The sequence below is a fragment of the Schistocerca nitens genome, chromosome 6, assembly GCF_023898315.1.
Source record: "Schistocerca nitens isolate TAMUIC-IGC-003100 chromosome 6, iqSchNite1.1, whole genome shotgun sequence".
In the NCBI taxonomy this organism is placed as follows: domain Eukaryota; kingdom Metazoa; phylum Arthropoda; class Insecta; order Orthoptera; family Acrididae; genus Schistocerca; species Schistocerca nitens.
In genome coordinates, this window is record NC_064619.1 from 71,258,225 (window position 1) to 71,276,094 (window position 17,870).

Here is a 17,870-nt window from a genome sequence, read left to right on the forward strand (position 1 = left end):
TCACGGCGTTGCATTCTGTTTCACGGAACAGAAACGTTGACGTATACCGTCCGTCTAAAAAGTTCCGGGATTTTTTTTGTTGTTGACGTCAAGATGACGTCAGTGCAGTAACCGCAGTTAGGGTTGGGTGCCAGTTGTTCGGCTTTAGACGGTCATCTCCGGCATTTACGTTCGTGTGCGGTCAAACATACACAAGTCCTGCCTCTCCGAGTTTTGTTGCGCTTTTCAGCGATGAAGTAGAGAAATCACAACTAAAACACGTAACAAGCTAATGATGTAATGGCGATGAATAATAATAAGGACTGAGGAAGTACACTCTAAGGAGGTTATATCGATGTACCAACTAGTGCTATTCTAGAAAAAAAAAGTAAAATTTTTATAACACTATATTCTTTGATTAGTGGCAAGATTTTTTTTTAAAAAAAGAAAAGACGATTTTGGTTTTAAAAAATATTTGGCTCATGACAAGAGGACAAGATATTCCAAATCACATCACAATGAAGAATGCTATTCGGAATTATTGTAACTGTCAGAATATTACTTTGAAAGTATACAATGCCAACATCGAATGACTGCTCTCTTTGATCAATGCCGCTTGGGCAAAGGAGCCCTATAACTGCAAACGGACAAAGTCACAAAGATGATGTTTGTAATATTAAATTACCCTTTCAAGAGTTTCAGACAATGATTTCCAAGAAAATAACGTTATTAATAACTGGGTTCAAATGAAAAACATGAATACTGGGTGACAATTATTGAACCACACTACTGGCCATTAAAATTGCTACACAACGAAGATGACGTGTTACAGACGCGAAATTTAACCGAACGGAAGAAGATGCTGTGATATACAAATGAGTTGCTTTTCAGAGCATTCACACAAGGTTGGCGCCGGTGGCGACACCTACAACGTGCTGACATGAGAAAAGTTTCCAACCGATTTCTCATACACAAACAGCAGTTGACAGCCGTTGCCTGATGAAACGTTGTTGTGATGCCTCGTGTAAGGAGGAGAAATGCGTACCATCACGTTACCGACTTTGATAAAGGTCGGATTGTAGCCTATCGCGATTGCGGTTTATCGTATCGCGACATTGTTGCTCGCGTTGGTCGAGATCCAATGACTGTTAGCAGAATATGTAATCGGTGGGTTCAGGAGGGTAATACGGAACGCCTTGCTGGATCCCAACGGCCTTGTATCACTAGCAGTCGAGATGACGGCATCTTATCCGCATGGCTGTAACGGATCGTGCAGCCACGTCTCGATCGCTGAGTCAAAAGATGGGGACGTTTGCAAGACAACAACCATCTGCACGAACAGTTCGACGACGTTTGCAGCAGCATGGACTATCAGCTCGGAGACCATGGCTGCGGTTACCTTTGACGCTGCATCACACACACGAGCCCCTGCGATGGTGTACTCAACGACGAACCTGGATGCACCAATGGCAAAACGTCATTTTTTCGTATGAATCCAGGTTATGTTTACAGCATCCTGATGGTCGCATCCGTGTTTGGCGACATCGCGATGAACGCAGATTAGAAGCGTGTATTCGTCATCTCCATACTGGCGTATTACCCGGGCTGATGGTATGGCGTGCCATTGGTTACACGTCTCGATCACCTCATGTTCGCATTGACGGCACTTTGAACAGTGGACGTAACATTTCAGATGTGTTACGACCCGTGACTCTACCCTTCATTCGAGCCTTGCGAAGCCCTACATTTCAGCAGGATAATGCATGACCGAATGTTCCAGGTCCTGTACGGGCCTTTCTGGATACAGAAAATATTCGACTGCTGCCCTGGCCAGCACATTCTCCAGATTTCTCACCAACTGAAAACGTCTGGCCAATGGTGGCCGAGCAACTGGCTCGTCACAATAGGCCAGTCACTACTCTTGATGAACTGTGGTATCGTGTTGAAGCTGCATGGGCTTCTGTACCTTTACACGCCATCCAAGCTCTGTTTGACTCAATGCCCAGGTGTATCAAAGCCGTTATTACGGCCAGTGGTGATTGTCCTGGGTACTGATTTCTCAGGATCTATGCACCCAAACTGCGTGTAAATGTAATCCCATGTCAGTTCTAGTATAATATATTTGTCCAATGAATACCCGTTTATCATCTGCATTTCTTCTTGGTGTAGCAATTTCAATGGCCAGTAGTGTACATGATATAAAATCCTCATAACTTCTGAACGGTTTTCTCTAGGACGTTAAAACTACACAGTTGGCCGCGGGGTATGATGGGAATTAGTAAGCGCATGCATGCTTGGTTTAGCGACGGAGCCCACTTTCATTTGGATGCGCCCTCAATAAGCACAACTGGCGCATTTGACGGACTGTGAATCTGCATTTTGCGATGCAGAAGTCTCTTCAACCTCAACGGGTGACTGATGTGTGCAATGTCCAGTCACGGAATAATCGGTGCGATATTCCTTGATGGCACAGTGAATACCGAAAGGTACGCGAAGGTTCAATTGGCTCTGAGCACTATGCGACCCAACTTCTGAGGTCATCAGTCGCCTAGAACTTAGAACTAATTAAACCTAACTAACCTAAGGACATCACACACATCCATGCCCGAGGCAGGATTCGAACCTGCGACCGTAGCGGTCGCTCGGTTCCAGACTGTAGCGCCCAGAACTGCACGGCCACTCCGGCCGGCACGCGAAGGTTTTGGAAATGGTTACATCCCCGTTATGCAAAGTGACCCTGTATTCGAGAAGATGTGCTTCACGCAAGACGGAGCTTGACCCCTTCGAAGCAGGAGAGTGTTGATGTCCTGGAGGAATACTTTGGGGACCGCATTCTGGCTCTAGTGTACCGAGAGGTCACTGCCATGGGCTTCGCGTGGCTGCCATATTTCGGATCTGAACACCTGCGACTCCTTTTTGTGGAGCTATATTAAAAACAAAGTGTTCAGCAGTAACCCCAAAAACACTGTTGAGCTGAAAACAGCCATTCAGGAGTCGTCGATAGGACCGATGTTCCGACACTTCAGTGGGTCATGCAGAATTTCTCTGTTCGTCTGGCCAATGATGGCAGGCATATCGTACACGTCATTACCTAAATCTGAATTTCTGTAGTGACGTCTACGTGTTGAATAAAGAGTGTGCTCACCGCAGTTGGTGACTAATTTACGTTTTTTTTCTTATAGTTCAATAATTGTCACCCTGTACTTAACTACAGATTAACAATAATATGTTGTTAAGTGTTAGTAAATCTAACTGAAATAGCCGAAGATACCAAACATCTTTTCTTTCCCCAGCCAGAGGAATAGGTAACTCGTAATTTTATTTAATGGAGCCCTTTCAGGTTATTTTGATGTAAGATCATCTTACGATTAAGACTGAGCACTTAGATGCCCTCATAATTACCAAATTATAAGGCTGTTCACTGTCTCCTTCTTTTTTGTCTTTTTTTGTTTCTAGTTTAAGCACGTTTAAGATTGATCTCACGCGAAAAATTACCGTATGTGGTTACTTATAGACGACTGAAAGTACGTAACTGGCTCTGTTTCCATTTAAAACAAGTAGTCAGGCATTAATGGCCAAATATCCGACTAAATACAGCTCCAAGTTCGGCTTTCCTGTTTTTCGACCTGACAAACCTAACTACGATGGCTGCTGAGACTAACAACTGTGAACAAAAGCCGTGCATTCGGCCAGTCAGTTATGACCAAGCAGTGATAAGTACTGGACGTGCGACAGTAGTGCGTTGTCACAAATCGAAATGTAGCAACATCTCTAAATCGAATGTTCAAGACATTATTCGGAATGTTTTGAAAAAGAGAAGAAAGTTTAATGCTTTCTGGTAGTGTTGCGGAACGTGACGCAGTAATGAAAGAATTTAAGCGGAAGAGAGACGTGTGAACAGTCATTGTGGCAAAGATACGGGCCGCAAATGCTAAAATCCACTAACATGAGCGGTTTTGACAAAGGGCACATTGTTGTAGCGCTGCGTCTGGGAACGAGACTCCCCGAAACGGCGAAGTTGGTCGTCTGTTGACGTACTGCTGTCGTGAGAATCTACGGAAAGTGGTTGAAGGATGGTGAAATAAAGGAGACCGCGTGTGGTATTCGGTCCCATCGCAAAACGTGGACGCTGGAGGATCCCCCACTGTGTAATCCAGGATAGGCAGCGATCTGTGGCAGGTCTGACGGCAGAGTGCGACGCTGGGGCGGGCACAGGTGTTTCGGAGCCCACTGTTCAAAGGCCGTTGTTGAACAAGGAGCTCCATATCAGACGATCCCTACGTGTTCTTGTGTTGATCGGAAGACATCGTCAGTTACGATTGCAGTGGGCACAGCGGCACTGAGTTTTCAAAATGGTTAAAATTGCTCTGAGCACTGTGGGACTTAAAATCTGTGGTCATCAGTCCCCTAGAACTTAGAACTACTTAAACCTAACTAACCTAAGGACATCACACACACCCATGCCCGAGGCAGGATTCGAACCTGCGACCTTAGCAGCAGCGCGGTTCCGGACTGAAGCGCCTAGAACCACTCGGTCACTCCGGCCGGCGATATAATTTCCTCATGAACTAGAGCAAATGTGTTATAACTGTTCCACAGCTGATTGTAAATTACATTCGCAGCTGTGAAAAGACACACGTTATCATAACTCATTTCGATTGTTAGAGGCTGTTAGTGCAGACTTCCGGGTTGCAACAAAACAGGATATTCTTATGGGATATGGAGGGTATAGAGTATGAGGGTTGGCATTTATTCCTGAAACAGCGCACGTTTTCTGGTTCCCAGAATATACAGTGATCAGCCAAAACATAATTACCACCGACCTAGTATCGATATAAATCCCCCGAGGTGATAGCAGCGTCGCCTGGCGAGTATTGGCTCGTAGTCAGACACATGCACTGTGCATGTAGTATCAGTGAGCGTGCTGTCCGTGAGTAGAATGGGGAAGGCGCGCGATCTATCTGAATTTGACCAAATGTAGATTGTGATGTCCAGGAGGCTCGGCACGAGGGTATTCGAGTAGTGCTGTGGTTAGTGTCTTCGACAAGTGGCGAAACCAAGGTAAAACCACGTCCAAATGTAGTGTCGTTGGGTGGCCACCTCTCATTGCAAATGTCGGATGTCCTAGGCTGGGAAGACTAGTAAAACAGGCAGGAGGCGAACTATGGCGGAACTAACATCATGCTTTAATGCTGGGCAAAGTTAAGTGTGTCTGAATACACACTACACCTAACACTATTAACGGCGGGAGTCCGCAGCTCAAGACCCATTTGTGTGCCAATGTTAACAACAAGACATCGGCAACTACGACTGAAATGAGGAAGTGACCATCGGCGCTACGTTGGCGCAGAGGCTGAGCATTGCATAGTCTGATGATTCTCGATACCTTCTTCATCATGCCGAAGAGAGGACGAGAATACGTCGTCTTCCAAGGGAACAGCTCCTTGCGCCTGTACTACGGGACCGAGACAAGTTAGCGGTGGCTCCATCATGGTCTGGGGAACATTCACGTGGACACCCATAGTTCCAGTGGGGCTCGTGAAAGGCACCACGGCGGCCAAGGCTGTCTGCAGACCAACGTTCCCGACGGCAGTGGCATTTTTCAGTGAGATAATGCGCAATGTCACAAAGCCAGAAGTGTGATGCAGTGGTTCGAGGAACACAGTGGCGATTTCCAAAAGATGTGTTGCCTCCCCCACTCGTCACATCTGAACCTGATCCAACATACCTGGGATGTGACTGAACGTGGCGTCAGAGTCGATTGCCCCCCTCCCCGAAAGTTATGGGAATGATGTGACGTGAGTGTAGATGTGGTGCCAACTCCTTCCTGCGACTTACAGTCGCCGCAGTTATGCATACCAAAGGTGGGTGGACGTAACCGCTTTAGGTAGGTATTCATAAAGTTCTCGCTGGTCAATATACTTAACCACATTTGTTGTAATGATGTCATTGTCACCATTGCCAGAGGATCGCCTAATATCTGTCGTGTGTCCTCATTGCTCTGTGTATATCCTCCATCTGAAGCAGAGATGGGGATGATGTTCGAAATTTTTCAGACGGGTGATGTCAAGGTGGTTGTAACCAAGCTTTTGCTACATGATTCAGTGTAGACGGAAAATTAATAACCGTACGACTTTGTAGGAGTGATGTGAAAGGTGGCTACACTGAGCCACAGCGCCAGAGATCGCGCTAGAGAGTATTGTTCCGCCGCCTCCACTGGCAGTGATTATTGAGATGTCGTAGTGGGCAGTGCTTGGGGAGAGCTCGTGGTAGTCAGTGCTTGTTAAGAACTCGTAGCAGAGAGTGTTTGTTGAGATGTGCTAGTAGGGAGTGCTTGCTGAGATGTGATACTGAAAGGTTCTTGTTGAGATGTGGTAATAGCGAGTCGGTGTGGAGATATATTGTAATGATTAGAGTGATTTTGGTCAATATATGAAGGTAACGAAACTTGATTTATTTTTCATTATTTAATGTCGTAAATAATGCTTCATTACAGGTTCAGTCAACAAAGCATCTGGCTTGTGTTCTGGGATTAGAGTGTAATTCTGGTTTTCTTGAGTAATTATGGTATTTCTATTTCCTTTAATTAATTCAGTATAAATGATATTTAAAATTTCTTGTGTTTGTTGAAGAAGAACCGTGCCAGATGCGTACGTTGAGTCATACTTCCACACACAGAACAGTTATACTTGTGCTTTGGTTTCGTAGGTTTTATAGTTGCTGGGGACTGAATTAATTAATTGTGTTAATGAAAATTTCCATTTCATTCTATGTTATTGTTCTATGCAGTCAGATAGCGTAATAATACTAGTCAGGGCCAACCGTTTACGAGACTTCGTAATCGAACAGACAGCTACAAAAAATTAAAATTATTTGCATTTTATATTTTAATTAAGCCCCCATGCACGTGGCGACCGCTGCTTCGGATCGTCCCTTGGAATTCTTCTGATTGTAGAAATAGTAGACAGTAGGATTGTTGTAGTAATATGTAGTTTAGTAATTGTAGTCTATTTTGCATGTGTAGATTTGGTAAGTGTCATTCTTCTAATGGTATTTTTTTTTTTTTTTTTTGCAAAATTTCATTTCTGGTGTCTTGTCTACGGGTTTGAAAATTAGTGCAATTATTTCAATTGTTCGATTAATCGTGTTTGAGGGAAACATTTCGTGTGAATGGTATTGTTGGAGATAAAGTGTCATTGTGTGTAATTTTCATATAGTGACGGGTTTTGTATGTTTTGTAAATGATTACACGATCGATGAAAAAGGCAAAAATGATGGATAGTGAGAATGACGAAATTGTTAACATGGCGAACTCGCCAACAGAGGAAAACAGTATCATGAATAATGAAGTGGAAAACAATTTAATAAGTCGGGAAAATAGTCCGGAACCAATTCAAAGTTTTTCTCAATCAGAAAATTCACAGAATACGAGATTAACGATAGAAGATTCTGAAATAGTATCGAACACAGATAGCTTTACAGCCATGACGAAAGAAGTTGGTTTCGCGGGAAATGTTAGGGGCGAAAAGAATTTCGAACCGGCTATTATGGAGCAGTTGATGGGTGCAATATTAAATTTGGGATCTGAATTAAGAACAGTGACAACACGGTTAGACTTACAAAGGGGAACAATGGAAACACGGTTAGACTCACTGGGATCACAGTTGGGATCACAAATAGGAACAATTAAAACAGAGATAGGAACAATTAAAACCGAGATGGGAACTTTGGGATCTGAATTAAAAACTGATATGGGAACTTTGGAAACACGGTTTGGATCTGAATTAAAGACAGAGATGGAAACAATGGAAACACGGTTAGACTCACGAATAGGGACATGTTTCAAAAATATGAAAGATGAATTAAAGAAAGAAATCAGAGAAGAAGTACAACCGATTTTGAATTCTCACAATAATAGATTAATTGCAGTAGAGATTGGACAAAGGGAACAGGATCGAGAACAGGAAGAAAGAGATCGCGTGATAGTACAAAAATTTTCAGAGTTAAATTTACAACGTGCACACGATAAGGAAGAAATATTTGAGAGAATCGAAGAATCCGTACCAAATGACAGAATAAATAATCTAACACAACAATATGAACAGTTAACTACCAAATGTGTCAACACTGAAACCCGAGTCGCGACACTTACGGAAGACGTAAGTAAACAGAAAGAAAAAAATAGGTGACTTATCGGAAAGAGTTGAGGAGATTTCAGATAAATTGACAAATCTTAGTTTACATGGGGACAGAGATTCGGATGATACAGCTCCATTACCATTTTCAGAAACCGAAGAGTACCAGAACATAAATAAACATGTTGAAAATCAGGGAAAATTTAATGGACGCGTTAAAAGGGAATTTGAGGCATTACGAATGCAAGTCAAACAAATTGAAGGCGAAATCGTAGGAAAAGACAGCAAAAGAAATTTAGAATCACAGATACCAGGGGGGTTTGAAGAAGGTAATTTGTTTCATTTACGGGATGCAACAAGAGAGCGCCAGACGCGCGAACTTGACAATAATCAACACTGGGACTGGGACAGACGCGGTAGGTCTTTGTCGCCACTAGGCGAAAACTTTGACTATAAACACTTTTTGACTGTTCGGAAATTTAAGACCTTCCGCAATTCTAAGAATGACATACATCCATGTGCATGGTTAGATCAGTTTATGTACGCACTTCCACCAAATTGGCCACTAAGTCACAAACTGGAATTTATGTGTGGATATTTAGAAAACGAACCGGCGACGAGGATGCGCGCACTCATTAGAGATTGTAATAATCTGAATTATATTTATCATGCATTTCTATCGGCATATTGGTCCAAAAACACGCAAGACAGAGTCAAACACAGTCTTATTATGCAGCGTCATTTCAAACAGTCTGAGTTCCGCACGCCAGCGGAATATTTTGAAGACATGATTCAAAAGAATCAGTTCCTGTCCAACCCTTATAGCCCGACTGAATTAATTCGCATTTGTTTAACTAAGCTGCCACAATCCATAAGACAAATTGCTTTAGCTGGAAGATGTAAAGACGACATTGAGACTTTTAAGACTTTGTTACAAGAACTTGAGTATGACAACGACGACGTGACTTCTTGTAACTTTTTCAGTAACAGTAATTACGATAGATTTTCAGAGAAAAGGGATAGTGATCGGAACGGGCGTTATATGGGTAATTTTGAGAATGACAGACGTAACAGACAGGACAATAGATACCAGCCTTATGACAATAACAGACGTTCTAACAGAGATTACACAGACAATTATAATAACGGTAATTCGTACCGGAATGATCAATCATACGGAAACAGTAATCGGTATCATCAAGACAGGAATTATTCATACAATAATAGAAATTCTTACTACAGAAATAACCAGGGTAGTAGATACAACAATAATTACAGAAGTGACAGTCGAAATTATACAAGAAGTAGTTATGCAGACAGACAGGAAAACCGAAATTTTAATAACAGACACAACCAAGAATTTGCATCTAACAGACAGGAAGGACCTAATTGGCATCCTCCGCGTGACAGAAATTCAGAGAGACAAGTGGAAATAGTAAAAATTGATCCGCGAAATGTCGGGAATAATCAAAGACGTGACGCAAACAATCGACAATGACTAGCAGCTTCGGCTTCTGGCAGCAATATAGACGGTTCAGAAAGTAATGACACTACAACTTTACACTACGTATGCCTGGAAGATATGAGAGACATTTTGCTAGGCGAAAAGGAGAATAATGTAGACGCATTTTTACATCCTGTTATTGAAGTATGTGTGGGTAAGAATAAGTTCACTGCAGTTCTAGATGCTGGGAGCCCATTGAACGTCATTAGTGAATCAGTTTTTCGTATATGTGAAAGAACTATTGCCTGTCCTGTGTTACCTATTTCTAAAACTACAATTCGAGGAGCGATTTCTGGAAAAGGTGTGGAAGTTAAACAACAGACCAATCTAAATTTCATTTGTCAAGGATACGAATTGTCGGCTAATTTTATTATTGCTCCATTACTCAGTACACAGATTATATTAGGTATGGAGTTTCTTAACACACATAAGGCAATTTTGAACTTTAAAGAAGGAAGTGTGAATTTGACTGTTGCCGGAATGCCGAAATGTTTGAAATTTTTCGAGTGTTTAGCAAGATCTGAATCAGATACAAAATGTTTAAGGTTTCTTACTTCTGATGTTTTCTTTGAGCATTATGACGACAATGTGTTTATTCATGACAATGACAATAGATACAGAGACGCGATGGATGATGTAATTAATAGCGAAGAATTAATTAATGAAAAGGTTAAAAAAGCTGAAGTGCCAGATGACGTTGCAAGAGAAGAGCTGCACCATATTTTGACTTCACATGCTACAGTGTTTAGTCATCACACAGGAACTATACAAGGTTTACAATATTTATTTAAAGTGAAAGAACACACACCATTTCGAGGAAAAACGTACGCTATTCCTTTGGCTTACAGAGACAAGGTTAAGAATGAACTTCAATACATGTTAGATCAGGGCATTATTGAGCCAGCAGTCAGCCCTTATACCAGCCCATTACACGTTGTTCTTAAAAAGGATGGGTCAATTCGTTTGGTTCTGGATTCCAGACAGATAAATAATATTATTATTCCTGAAACTGACCGTCCACATAATTTAGATGAACTTCTTCAACATTTCCATGGAATTAAAGTTTTATCCACGATTGATATGCGCGCAAGTTTTTGGCAAATAGAACTCCACCCTGATTGTAGAAAATATACTGCCTTTTTAGCCTTTGGTAACTGTTACCAGTTTCGGAAATTACCGTTTGGACTTACTGTATCTTCAGCAGCATTCATTCGTAGCTTAAATGAAATTTTACCTGTTTATCTTCGTGACAATATTACTTCATATGTTGACGATATTCTTATTGCTAAACGTTCTTGGAGTGAGCATAACAAAATTTTGGATTCATTATTACGTATTTTTGCACGAGTTGGCATGACAGTGAACTTGGAAAAATCTGAATTTGGTCGTTCTCAGGTGAAATCTCTCGGTCACATTATTTCTACAGAAGGTATTCTTCCTGATCCAGAAAAACTAGACGCTATTCGTAATTATGCTGTTCCTACCACAAAACGTGATGTTCGTAGTTTCCTTGGTGTCTGTAATTTTCTTAGACGCTTTGTTAGATTGGACAATTTGGCCACACCTCGTTTATGTGAACTATCTGGAAAGAATTCTAATTGGTGTTGGGATGACGAAGCTCAGTCAGAATTTGAACAACTTCGTGATGCTTTAGTTGCTGCTCCACTTCTTTCACATCCGGATTTGTCTAAAGATTTTTGTTTGCCGACGGACTCATCATACAAAGGCCTAGGTGCACATTTATTTCAAGAGATAGAAGAAAACGGCGTTGTAGTACAGAAGACTATTGCATTTGGAAGTCGTGTTCTCTCAAAATCCGAAAAGGATTATTCGATTACGGAACTTGAAGCTTTGGCTGTTGTTTGGGCTTTCACAAAATTTCGCACATTTTTGTTCGGTAGACATACTAAGGTTTACACTGATCATCGAGCTTTGGAATTTCTTATGTCGACAAAATTAACTCATGGCAGATTGTCACGATGGGCGTTGTACCTACAGGAATTTGATTTTAGTATTGTTTACATACAGGGATCTTCAAATATTGTTGCTGATGCTTTATCACGTGCACCTATGGGTTTGAAACAAAGTGCTGAAGAGGACTGCAAAGAAAACCATTATTGTTTGATGTACATTCAAGGTGTTGCGTTTGAGAACTTTATTTCGTCTTCGCTCCAGGACATCGCTAAGGAGCAAAATAAGGATCCAATCTGGAAGGACATTAAGGAGAAGTGGAGGAGAAAGGAAAGCGTAGCGATTAGACAGCATTATTTAGTTCGCAATGACATTCTTTTCAAACGAAAATCGGTCGACAACTCTGTTTGGTTAGTTTGTATTCCTGATGAGTGGGTCAATAAATTGATTTGGTACACACATTTCAGTTATGCGCACTTTGGTCCCAGAAAATGCTTTCATAAATTACGAGAAAATTGCTACTTCATTAATATGGAAAAACGTATTCGATCTGTTCTTGCCAAATGCAAATTATGTCAAAAGGCCAAGCCGCCAACTGTTTCTCACAGAGCACCGTTGTTTCCTATCATTCCAGCGAAATTAAAGGAGATGGCTGCAGTCGATTTGTTCGGTCCAGTGGTTCGATCTACTAATGGTTTTGCGTACATTTTCGTAGCAGTGGAATTGACATCAAAATATGTGTGTTTTACACCTTTACGCAAAGCAACAGCTCGTTCAGTATCTAATGCTTTCATCAAACATTTTCTTAAAGAATTTGGTCATGTTGATAAGGTCATATCAGATAGTGGATCACAGTTTGCTCTAAAGTTTGGCTTCGTACTCTACGGGGTCGTAAGATTAAACCAATTTTTATTTCACTTTTCCACCCTCAATCTAATGCTTCAGAGAGATAGATGAAGGAAATCAATAAATTGTGCCGTCTTTATTGTCATCAGAATCACAGAACTTGGGATCAGTATCTTCATATTTTTCAAAACATTCTGAATGAACTTCCTAATGACTCAACTTCTTTACCGCCCCTATTGATATTAAAAAATAAAGTACCAACAAATCGCATTTCTGAAATCGTTCCTTTTCCGCCTTCACGGAAACTGCGGCATTCTGAAGTTGTCAGCCTGGCTCGACGAAATATTGCGTCTGCGGCTGCAAAAAGAGAGAAATCAGCTAAACGTCCTGGTCGTTTAAAAATCTTGTCAGTTGGTCAAAAGGTATTAATTAAGTCTCATCGTTTGTCTCACAAAGGAAAGGGCTTGTGTCGCAATTTTTTTCTGTTTTATAACGGCCCATATAGAATTCGCAAAATTATTCATGATAACACTGTTGAAGTAGAAACTCTTAAATCTCGGCGCTCTAAGGGAATACATCATATATCGAACGTAAAAATTTTTGTGGAATGACATACTTTAGAGAAACTAACAGCTACATGTAAACATGCGGAGAATACAAGGATACCGCGCTGTGCTCCGGCGGCGGCACGTACTCAAAGCAACAGTCAGTCTGCGCGCCGCACAAGGCTGTCGTTGACCGCAAACAATCACTTACTACGTCACGCGCCTACAGCTGATCGAGCGCTCAGTGCGAATGCACTGACAGACGTAAACAAATACACAGTCTAATTTCTCCGACTAAATTCTGTATAAAGCTATGGTGAATTTATAAATTATGTTATTAACGTTTAGTATTTTTCAGGATACGGTTGTATAAAATATTTAAGACCTTCAGGTAAATTCTGTGTGTGTCCGACGTTAAGACGACTTGCTATGGAGAAAATTTCAGGAAGAATGTAATTTCGAAGAAAAAAGTAATAAACTAAAAAAGGTAACTGTTAACTGAGTTTATTTTTCAGGTAACATATTTCCACTTAGGTATGTACTTTAGACGTAATTTGCTGCTCGCGATTACGTGATTCAAACTTTGTGCTAAATTTCATGTTCCATGAATTTACTTGTGAAGCAACGTGCTTGTGTACATTTACTGATTTTGACAATTATTGATTAATGAACAGTGTTGTTACTTATGTATATTATGCATCGCTTGGCTGCTATGCCTTTGCAGTGATGTCATATTTTTTTTTTTATTATGTGCCTGCTGTGCTTATTTATTTAAATTGTAATTGTCAACTGATTAATCGTGCTGACTGTGGTTATGTATGTAAGTTAAACTTTGTGATTTATCTGCTTTTGCCTTCATGTTTACTTATTAAGATTACGTATGAACATTTATTTGCTTATGCTGTTATGATGATAATGACCTGTTTATTATGTAAGATACATATTTGCTGCTTTGCGTATGGATTGCATATTAACACATTTCCTTTTGTTGTCATAAGTACTCTTTAATTTGGTGTATAGAAATGCTGATATACTGTGTGCGAACATGGAGTTTAGGTCACACTATGGTATTAATTATAGATTGTTCGCTTGGCAGAGCCTTGTTGTAGGAATTGTGTTGCATCCAATTGTTGACATTCTGTTCTCTACTGGTATATTTACTCGCTATTGCATGTTTTGCTTACGCTTAGTGCCTTATATTTTTAAGATAAGAAAATGAACTGCTATAATTCTACGAACGACATTGGTACAAGAAACTGCATAGAAGTCACATGAGCTGGAGGTTTTATGGAAGCTGTATAAATTTATGCTAATAGGAAGGAAGCTAACGACATGACATACCAACACTAGGTTTAGACCATTGACAGTTATTACACTGCATTCTTCGTGAGCAATTGAAATAGGAAGTGACACTTGACACAAGAAATACTCCACATGTTTGCTTCTGCCATGATTCTTGAAGTGGTGTACACACTGTGAAATATTATGATCATTCACACTCCGTAATCGTAATTAATTACCGAGAGTTATTCGAACTAAGTCTGTTAGAGGTCATGTACGCATTTCTTTTATTTAATGATGGACAAGGTAAACAAAATGTATCTTATAATTTATAATGAGTAGCAGATTTGGATCAGATGGATTACACGAGAGGTTGTGTGTTGACATTGTGTCTTCGGATTGTATGAGATGATGAATTGAGGTTTGCATTAGGATTTTGTCTGCACTTGTTCGAGGAGACTGACTAGAGGAAAGAGTTGTTATGGAAGTGAAATGATATTGGCAATGAGGTTTATATATATCGACGTATTGAAGAGGTATGATTGAGGTATTGAGATTATGTGAAGTTGATGATTATTGGAGTTTTCGTGGACAAGAGGTAAGGTAAATGATATTGATGATCGACGTATTGAAGAGGTATTATTGAAGTATTGAGATTATGTGATGCTGATGATTATTGGAGTTTTGGTGGATAAGAGGTAAAGTAAGTGAGGAGCATATTTTTTTTTGTTGGTCCATATGGAACAAGGAGGATGAAGATGGCAGACTAGAACACTCAAGTAGAAGGAAGATTGTCTACACACACACTTTGTCAAATCACTAAGTAGTATATACTTTTTTTTGGAGAGAGGAAGTAATTGCATATCTTGGCTCACTGACAGTTGTTCAGCAACCGTACATTTTGATCTGGCTTGGCAAACATTGGTCTTGACATGATGACTATGACGTTGACTAACTATTATTGACTGTTATACATTGCTGCCACTACTACTTGATACACATGATGAACATAAAATTTTGACAGAATTGCATTTACACAGTTAACACTATTCAATTACACAGTAGCACTAATGTGGATGAAAGATGAGTGAGTGTGTTTTGTGTGTTTTCCTTTTATAATCCCAGAGAAGTGATCCCAACCTATCTCCTAAATATTATTTTACTTGTTTGTTGTGGCTTGCACTGACACCCATAAATATTATAGGTTTGCTGGTATTTGTGTATTGTAATAGTTAATAGGACAATTATCTGATATCATTTGTGTGTTTGTTATGATTTGTATGTTTAGTGTAAAAGCATTGTATGTGTATTCAAACTATTGTTCATGCCTGAACTGTCTGATTAGTGATGGTGCCGCACTTTTCAACATGATGTGTGACATTTAGTCATGTTTAATTTCTGCTGATGAACAGTGTGATTAGTGAAAGTGAATACTATGGACTGCGGTCTGCACCTGTTCAACATTGCTGGTGCCACTAATGGAACTGCTTATACTGAAATGGTGTTACTTGTTGGTGTCTGCACCTATTCAACATTACTGGGTGCCACTGATGGACTACTGCTACTGAAAAGATGTCACCTGTTGATATCTGCACCTGTTCAACATTGCTGGTGCCACTGATGGACTGCTTCTACCGAAATGATGTCACTTGTTGGTGTCGGCACCTGCTCAACATTGCTGGGTGCCACTGGTGGACTGCTTCTACTGAAAAGATGTCACCTGTTGCTGTGTGCACCTGCTCAACATTGCTGGTGCAACTAATGGAAGTGCTTATACTGAAATGGTGTTACTTGTTGGTGTCTGCACCTATTCAACATTACTGGGTGCCACTGATGGACTGTTTCTACTGAAAAAATGTCACTTGTTGGTTTTTGCACCTGTTGACCATTGCTGGGTGCTACTGCTGGGACTGTCAACTGCTTATTCTTGAGCTATGGAAAGCGTTTATGTGAATATTTGTATAAACTGATTTTTTTGTGTATTACTGTTTGTGAAAAGTTATGAGACTCTTACCTGCACATATTCGTCATTGCTGACGCTATTGATTGAACTGTTTAACCACATAATACTTGTGTAAACTGTTATGTAAAGTCACATGTATGAAGGAATTTGTATTGCTTACTGTATTTTATATATTAGGTTATTGAAAGGTCAGTGCAAAGCCAAAATTTTATCTAGTTATATGATATTTACGCATTAATATTATCTTTTATTTTTGTCTGTATTTTTTTGACGAATTTGGTGGTATTTTCACCACCAATGCTGGCAAAAATACCATCAAATTCTAGCCCGTGGAGGAAGGGCATATGAAAGGTGGCTACACTGAGCCACAGCGCCAGAGATCGCGCTAGAGAGTATTGTTCCGCCGCCTCCACTGGCAGTGATCATTGAGATGTCGTAGTGGGCAGTGCTTGGGGAGAGCTCGTGGTAGTCAGTGCTTGTTAAGAACTCGTAGCAGAGAGTGTTTGTTGAGATGTGCTAGTAGGGAGTGCTTGCTGAGATGTGATACTGAAAGGTTCTTGTTGAGATGTGGTAATAGCGAGTCGGTGTGGAGATATATTGTAATGATTAGAGTGATTTTGGTCAATATATGAAGGTAACGAAACTTGATTTATTTTTCATTATTTAATGTCGTAAATAATGCTTCATTACAGGTTCAGTCAACAAAGCATCTGGCTTGTGTTCTGGGATTAAAGTGTAATTCTGGTTTTCTTGAGTAATTATGGTATTTCTATTTCCTTTAATTAATTCAGTATAAATGATATTTAAAATTTCTTGTGTTGTTGAAGAAGAACCGTGCCAGATGCGTACGTTGAGTCATACTTCCACACACAGAACAGTTATACTTGTGCTTTGGTTTCGTAGGTTTTATAGTTGCTGGGGACTGAATTAATTAATTGTGTTAATGAAAATTTCCATTTCATTCTTTGTTATTGTTCTATGCAGTCAGATAGCGTAATAATACTAGTCAGGGCCAACCGTTTACGAGACTTCGTAATCGAACAGACAGCTACAAAAAATTAAAATTATTTGCATTTTATTTTATAATTAAGCCCCCATGCAGATGTTCAGAATGTGTGCTGCAGGATTTGCGTTGTTGGCGGTGTTAATGGTGTCACATTCTGTTAGGCGCCGGTACTGGTACGACGACGTAGCGCTGAAATACAAGCAGCAGTGTTCGTTACAGTTGCAGACGGTCAACATCGCTCTGGACAAGGTGAGCAGGTCTTTACTCGTAAAGCTGTTTTATCAAAACAGCAGCAATAGTGCTGCTGCTATTCGTGGGTATCAATGAATTAAAGGAATACGAAGAGGTCCTCTTTCCGCACTGAGGCTGCAGAAAATTATTCGGAAGTTCGAATCAACTTGCGACTTGGAAACTGCTCGTGGGAGAAGCCGACTGCCAATTGCAACATAAACTGATAAATTAGTTGATGTGGCTATGGCTGAAAATTTTGGGCGCAATGTGTGATCTTCAAGCAGTGCACGAGCTTTGGCAGGACAACGGAACGTTCGGTGATCCAGCATTCGAAAAGAGCTACGAATAATTGTGAAATGGTATCCGTATAAACTTCACATTACTCAGCAACTTTTGCCACGTGACGCAAATATTCGAGTAGACATTCGAGTAGAATTGTCACTTACGTTTCTTCCTAGGCTCAAATTGC